Source organism: Rhinopithecus bieti, unplaced genomic scaffold, assembly GCF_001698545.2.
Source record: "Rhinopithecus bieti isolate Rb0 unplaced genomic scaffold, ASM169854v2 scaffold_4655, whole genome shotgun sequence".
Classification (NCBI taxonomy): domain Eukaryota; kingdom Metazoa; phylum Chordata; class Mammalia; order Primates; family Cercopithecidae; genus Rhinopithecus; species Rhinopithecus bieti.
The window spans coordinates 1,327,820-1,334,253 of NW_016804517.1; the positions used below are offsets into that span (position 1 = coordinate 1,327,820).

Consider the following 6,434-nt stretch of genomic DNA (forward strand, 5'->3'; position numbering starts at 1 on the left):
AAATGTCCTGCTCAGGATTCTGTATCTTTACTCATGAAGTCTGAGTGTTAGGAGCCCAAAACAGGGAGAAGCTCAGTAAAAAGAAAATTTGTTGAATGTTGAGTGAATCTGGGGTAGTATGGACTTCTATGAAGTTTCAAATATGTATTCTTGCCTTACTATTGAAATAAATTGTTCATAATTCTGCAACAGCTTGTGACTTAATGTTCAGTAAGATAAACTATTTTTTTCTGTTACTTTGTAATTACTTGAAGTACACTTTATCGAGAATAACACCCAAAATTTAATTGTGTGACTGTATTCTTATATATATGGGAGAGGGTATGGGAGGGAGGGTGAAGAGATTCCTTTGCCAAGGGCTGGAATTTTAAAATGCAGTTCATGTGCTGTATTTGCCTTATTGACATTTATCCTTCATTATAACCTAGAGTCAGGCTATTTAGATCATCACCACATCACAGTCAAGAGCTATGAATGATCTTCATTGATTTTGTTATTTCATTTCTTTAGTACATATACAGCAATTTGCCCATCCAAAATTACAGTTGTGCTATTTATGAATCTGTGCTGCTTTAGTGTTTGTGAGTATGAAAGGAATTTGGGAAATACAATTTTCTGATTATTTGAGAAAGATGAGATTTTTAAAAATGTACACTGAGTCAGAAAATTATTTTATAGTTTCAAACAATTTTTAACAGGATCAGTATAAACTAGCAGTTGATTTCTCCATAATTATCAAAATTATTTATACTTGAGGTCTTGACTAAGTGGGGCTGAAATTAACAACAGGTCTCACACTGTTGGCTCAGAAATCATTCCAGGAAGCTTGTCTTATTGATTATATGTCATACTTAGCTCTTATGAGATGATCCGGTCCTTTTAAAAAAAAGTATCTCTTTCTTCATTCTTTGTGAGAGGTGACAATGTGCTAGCAGCCCTCACTCTCAGCGTCTCCTCGGCCTCAGCGTCCACTCTGGCGGCGCTTGAGGAGCCCTTCACCCCGCCACGGCACCATGGGAGCCCCTCTCTGGGCTGGCTGAGGCCGGAGCTGCCTCCCTCTGCTGCGGGGAGGTGTGGAGGGAGAGGCGCAGGCTGGAACTGGGGCTGCATGTGCCGCTAGTGGGCCAGTGCGAGTTCCGGTGGACGCGGGTGCAGGCACGGGCTCAGCTGGCCCCGTACATGGAGCGGCCAGCTGGCGCTGCGGGCCCAGCGCAGAGAGGGGCTTAGCACCCGGGCCAGCAGCTGCAGAGGGTGCATCGGGTCCCCCAGCAGTGCCGGCCCGCTTGGCGCTGTGCTCCAATTCTTGCTGAGCCTTAGCTGCCTCCCTGCCGGGCGGGGCTTGGGACCTGCAGCCCGCCATGTCTGAGCTCCTGCCCTGCGGTGGGCTCCCGGGGGGCCCCAGCCTCCCTGACGGGCACTGCCCCCTGCTCCGTGGCTCCCTGGCCCATCACAGCCCAAGGGCTGAGGAGTGCAAGCGTGACTCGGGACTGGAGGGCAGCTCCGCCTGCACCCAGGGTGCAGGATCCACTAGGTGAAGCCAGCTGGGCTCTTGAGCCGGATGGGGCTTGGAAAACTTTTATATCTAGCCAGAGGATTGTATGTGCAACAATCAGCACTCTGTATCTAGCTAATCCGGTGGGGACTTGGAGAACTTTTATGTCTAGCTAGAGAATCGTAAATACACCAATCAGCACGCTGTGTCTAGTTCAAGGTTTGTAAATACACCAATCAGTACTCTGTGTCTAGCTCAGGGTTTGTAAATATGACAATTGGTACTCTATATCTAGCTAACTCTGTGTCTAGCTAACCTAGTGGGGACTTGGAGAACTTTTCTGCCTAGCAGCACTCTGTGTCTAGCTCAAGGATTGTAAACGCACTAATCAGCACTCTGTCAAAACAGACCAATCAGCTTTCTGTAAAATAGACCAATCAGCACTCTGTAAAATGGACCAATCAGCATGATGTGGATGGGGTCAGATAAGGGAATAAAAACAGGCTGCGGGACTCAGCAGTAGCAACCCCTAGGGTCCCCTTCCACACTGTGGAAGCTTTGTTCTTTTGTTCTTTGCAATAAATCTTGCTGCTGCTCACTCTTTGGGTCCATGTTGCCTTTATGAGTTGTAGCACTTACTGGGAAGGTCTGCAGCTTCACTCCTGAAGCCAGTCAGACCACTAATCCACTGGGAAGAAGGAACAATTGCAGAGGCGCTGCCTTTAAGAGCTGCAACACCACGAAGGTCTGCAGCTTCACTCCTGACAGCGAGACCATGAACCCACCAGAAGGAAGAAGCTCCAGACACATCTGAAGGAACAAACTCGGGACACACCATCTTTAAGAACTGTAACACTCACCACAAGGGTCCGCAGCTTCATTCTTGAAGTCAGTGAGACCTAGAACCCACCAATTCCAGACACATTTGGAGCCTTGAAGTGAATTTGGCAGTATTTGTTAAACACCTTCCAGATCTTTTCATTTACCACTCTTCAACATTCGGTTCTCACTGCATCCATTTCAACTTTTTCTGCTCTTTTCTAAGTTGCTTTAGTAATGTTAAGTCATCCAAATTTTTATCTTTCTCTTCTTGGAAGTTTTTTACTACTGCTGAGATCTGGACTATACAATTGTTTTATGGCTCTTTCCCTACTGGCATGAGCTGCTATCAAAGACTCATAAAATTGTTTATAGGTTTGGCTGGCATCAATTTTTTCCCTGCAAAGGAAGCTGTGGGAACCACAGTGTTTAACTCATGTACTGTTCTGTTATCAATGTTCCTCATCACCTTGAATAATTACTGGAACTTAGGAAACACCTCACAATTCACGTCACCGCTGGGTGCTGCAATGTTGGACCAGAAAAATGAGATGCTTTAAACTGCTTAGCTTGCATTGATTTCCTACTTGTAGACCTTGGAAAAGACAGGTTCTCTGATTTCTTCTTCTACATGAGCAACTGGAAAGGATGAAGTGAGACTGGATATAGAATAGCATGTGAAGAGCACTATTTACTATATGCAGAAGAGGAAAATCCTACCATACATGTGCTCCTCAGTTAATAGGTTTTCTGTAGAATGTAAACTTCTTGAGGCCAAGAACCTTGACTATCCTTTGGAAGAGCTAATCCATGGTGAATGCTAGATAAATAGTTTTTGAATAACAACTGTAAAGGTGGTTGAATAAGAACTCTTCCAGAAATTAAACAAATAATACCATAAGTTTCATCGTAAAACTCAGGGTCCAATCACGCTTTAGCCTAATTCGATCCTGTTAATCATTGGAAACCAGTAGTTCTTATCAGCACAGGCACAAGCTATTTTATTTATCTATGTATTAGTTAATAATTTATTCAACAAGTAATAGTTGAGTGCTTACAAAGTATTAGTCTGGAATTGTCAATAGAGGATGGTAACATCCCCTTTTCCCCAGAGGGGTGTTTGAAAATGTATGGGCACATTTGTCATTGTTGTTGTTACAATTACTGTCTTTATTGGCGTTTAGCGAGTTGGGGGACAAATATACTAAATATTGTATAAACTCTTCCACTATTAGTGGAATTTGAAGTTTGTTTTGAGTCATTATGAACATTCCATACTTGTCTGCTGGTAAGACTCCTTTCTTAGGGCATATGTACAAGAGTTTCAAAGGCTTAAAAACTCTCTTAATCATGGCCAAAGTAATACATTTTATGTCACAACACTGAAACACACATATGTGTGTGGATAACTGAAACAAATAATTCATGAGAAAATATTATCCCTTAGTATGTTTTTATGCGCACTGATTTATTAAAAAATAATGCTACTTGCTACATACTAAATTGATTTTCAAAATCTATTCATTCATCAAAACTCAGTTTAAAAAGCAAAACTCTTCAGGGCATACCTAGTAGTGGAATTATTGGATCAAAGAGTATGCTCATGTTTTTCTCAAAATACCAAATTATTTTGAAGTTGTTATTTTAACTTATACCTACTAAGAATGGATGAAGAAATTCTGTTGCTCTAAAACTTTACTTTTGGTCCTTTTAAATTCTACACACATGTGTGTTATTGTACTATATAAAATTTTGTATCTTTTTAACATTTAACATTAATACAAACAATTTCTAGTGTCATTAGTTGGTATTAAAACGTGAGATTTTTTGAATTACAGCATAATATTTCATTGTAAGGATACATTATCGTGTATTTGATTCTTCCCCTATTGTTGAACATAACTATGCTTCTAAGACTTTAGACAACTCTGTAATGAAATCATTAATTACATATACTATTTTACTAATTGATCTCTAGTTGCATCTTATGACAGATTTCAAGACCCAGGATTACTGGGTCAAAGGGAATGACCATGTTTTTAGCTTTTGACATACATTTTCAATGTATGCCTATTTATTTTTGATAGATCCAGGATTTCCTACTTTTGACTGAGTAAAATCAAGTTTAACTAAACATATAACATTAGACACCAGTGTTCTATTTATAAAACATTACCCTTAAATAGATTTGGAAATGTGTTTTCCAGTCTCCATATTTAGAATGGTAAATGTAAACAGAAGAAAGGAAAGAACTTCCAGCCTTAACACTGTATTAATTTATTTTGTTCTAATAGCTGTGTGCCTCACTGTGGAATAAAAATAACATTGCACTAGCCACCAGAAGGCCTGACTTTCAATTTTGCCCCTCACCTGCCACATGAATCTTCCTCCATAGAATGATATTTTGTTCTGCTCTGCCTGTCTCACAGAGGATATGTGAGAACTAAATGACCTACAAAAAGCAAAACCATCAGTATTCAAATTGATCAAGTGAAAAAACTGAAATCATAAGAAGTTCATTTGGAAATATGTTTAATCTAGTCAATTGATTTACCACAAGGGCATAGGTCTTGAGTAAGAAATCAGATTTTCCATGGATTTTACCAAGGAGATAAGACTGGATTCTGCACCTAGTAGACAATATTTTTCTTATTTGTTTATTTTTTTTAAATATAAAAGACAACTTAAAGAAAAAGTAAACTTCCCATAATTAAAAGGTAAACAAACAAAAGCAACAACAACAAAAAAGCCCAATGCCTGGGCTACAGCAGCTTGAGATCCTGATTTAGTAGGTCTAGAATGGGATCTGGGCTTTGACATATTTTGAAACTCTTTAGGTGATTTAATGTGTAGGTGGAAATGTGATCTTCTAGAACTACACTGTCCAGTATGGTAGCCACTAGTGACATGTGGCTATATACATTTAAATTTAAACTAATTAAATAGTATTAAGAATTTAGTTGCCTAGTAACGGTAGGCACATTTCCAATGCTCAACTGTCACATGTGGCTGGGTTGGTACTTACCATCTTGGACAGCACAGAATAAGTTTTCTAACATTACAGAAAATTATTCTGTTAGATAGCACTGGTCTTAAGGCATATACAATTGATTAAGAAAGAAAAACTTTTGATAAGCAAGTAGTATTTTTTCTTCTTTTCTCATTCATCAGATACTTACTGTGGGCTTGCTGTGTTTCAGCCAGTGTGTTAGATAGGTATTTCCCCCTTATCTGTTAGTCTTCTGATATTTGTCATGTCTAGGTAACACCTGTTTTGACGATTAGTTTCTGTTTTTAAAAATAAGTTTATTTCAAAAGTAAATATGTTATTTTATATAAATAATCACTAATATTTGCCTTAAATATAAAAAAGTTTTTAAAATATAAGTTGAAGATTTTTAGCAACAAAATCCAATTATGAGGTACCAAAGTTCTAATACAAAGAATATTCTAGATAAAAGGTAACAGTTACTAAAGTTGTAACAATACCTTTCTGAACTCAAAATACAGAGAACTCTTTAGATCACAGTAAAAACAGAGAAATCAAAGGCAGAGTGGTGAGCAGGTGGGAAGTCCTGGAGTTCCACTCAGATGCTTGTCCCAGTTATAGCCGTAAAGGTTGGAGATATAGTAGCCAGATTGGGACACTTGATGGGTGGAGAAGTTGGAACTGACACCTCCACCCCTTACCCCCCCAGCAAACAAAAGAATCACGCATACACTCCTGGGTGTGCACAATTAAAGAACTTTTCTGGCAAAATAATAAAAAAAAAGCAAGGATGCATAAAGTCTATGTGGATGAACAGAAAATTTTGACAAGTAATCAAAAATAAATAACCCTAGGCCTATTATGAGGGTTATGTCAACTTGATTGTGCCATGGAGTGCCCAGACATTTGGTCAAACATTATTCTTGGTGTGTCTGTGAGGATGTTTTTAGCTGAGAATAGCATTTGAATTAGTAGAATGAATGAAGCAATTTGCCCTCCCTAATGTGGGTGGACTTGATCTAATCAAGTGTAGACCTGAATAGAACAAAAAGGGCTGAGTAAGAGGGAAAGCCTCCTGACTGACTGCTTGAGTTGAGAGATTAGTCTTCTTCCCTGGCTGGAACTTACACTATT

General features: G+C 39.2%; 1 pseudogene; it reads right to left on the minus strand.

The window, feature by feature from the left end:
• Positions 1-2,391: 2,391 nt before the first annotated feature.
• On the minus strand, positions 2,392-3,663 carry LOC108527537 (coiled-coil domain-containing protein 58 pseudogene; annotated as a pseudogene).
• Between the last annotated feature and the right edge of the window lie 2,771 nt (positions 3,664-6,434).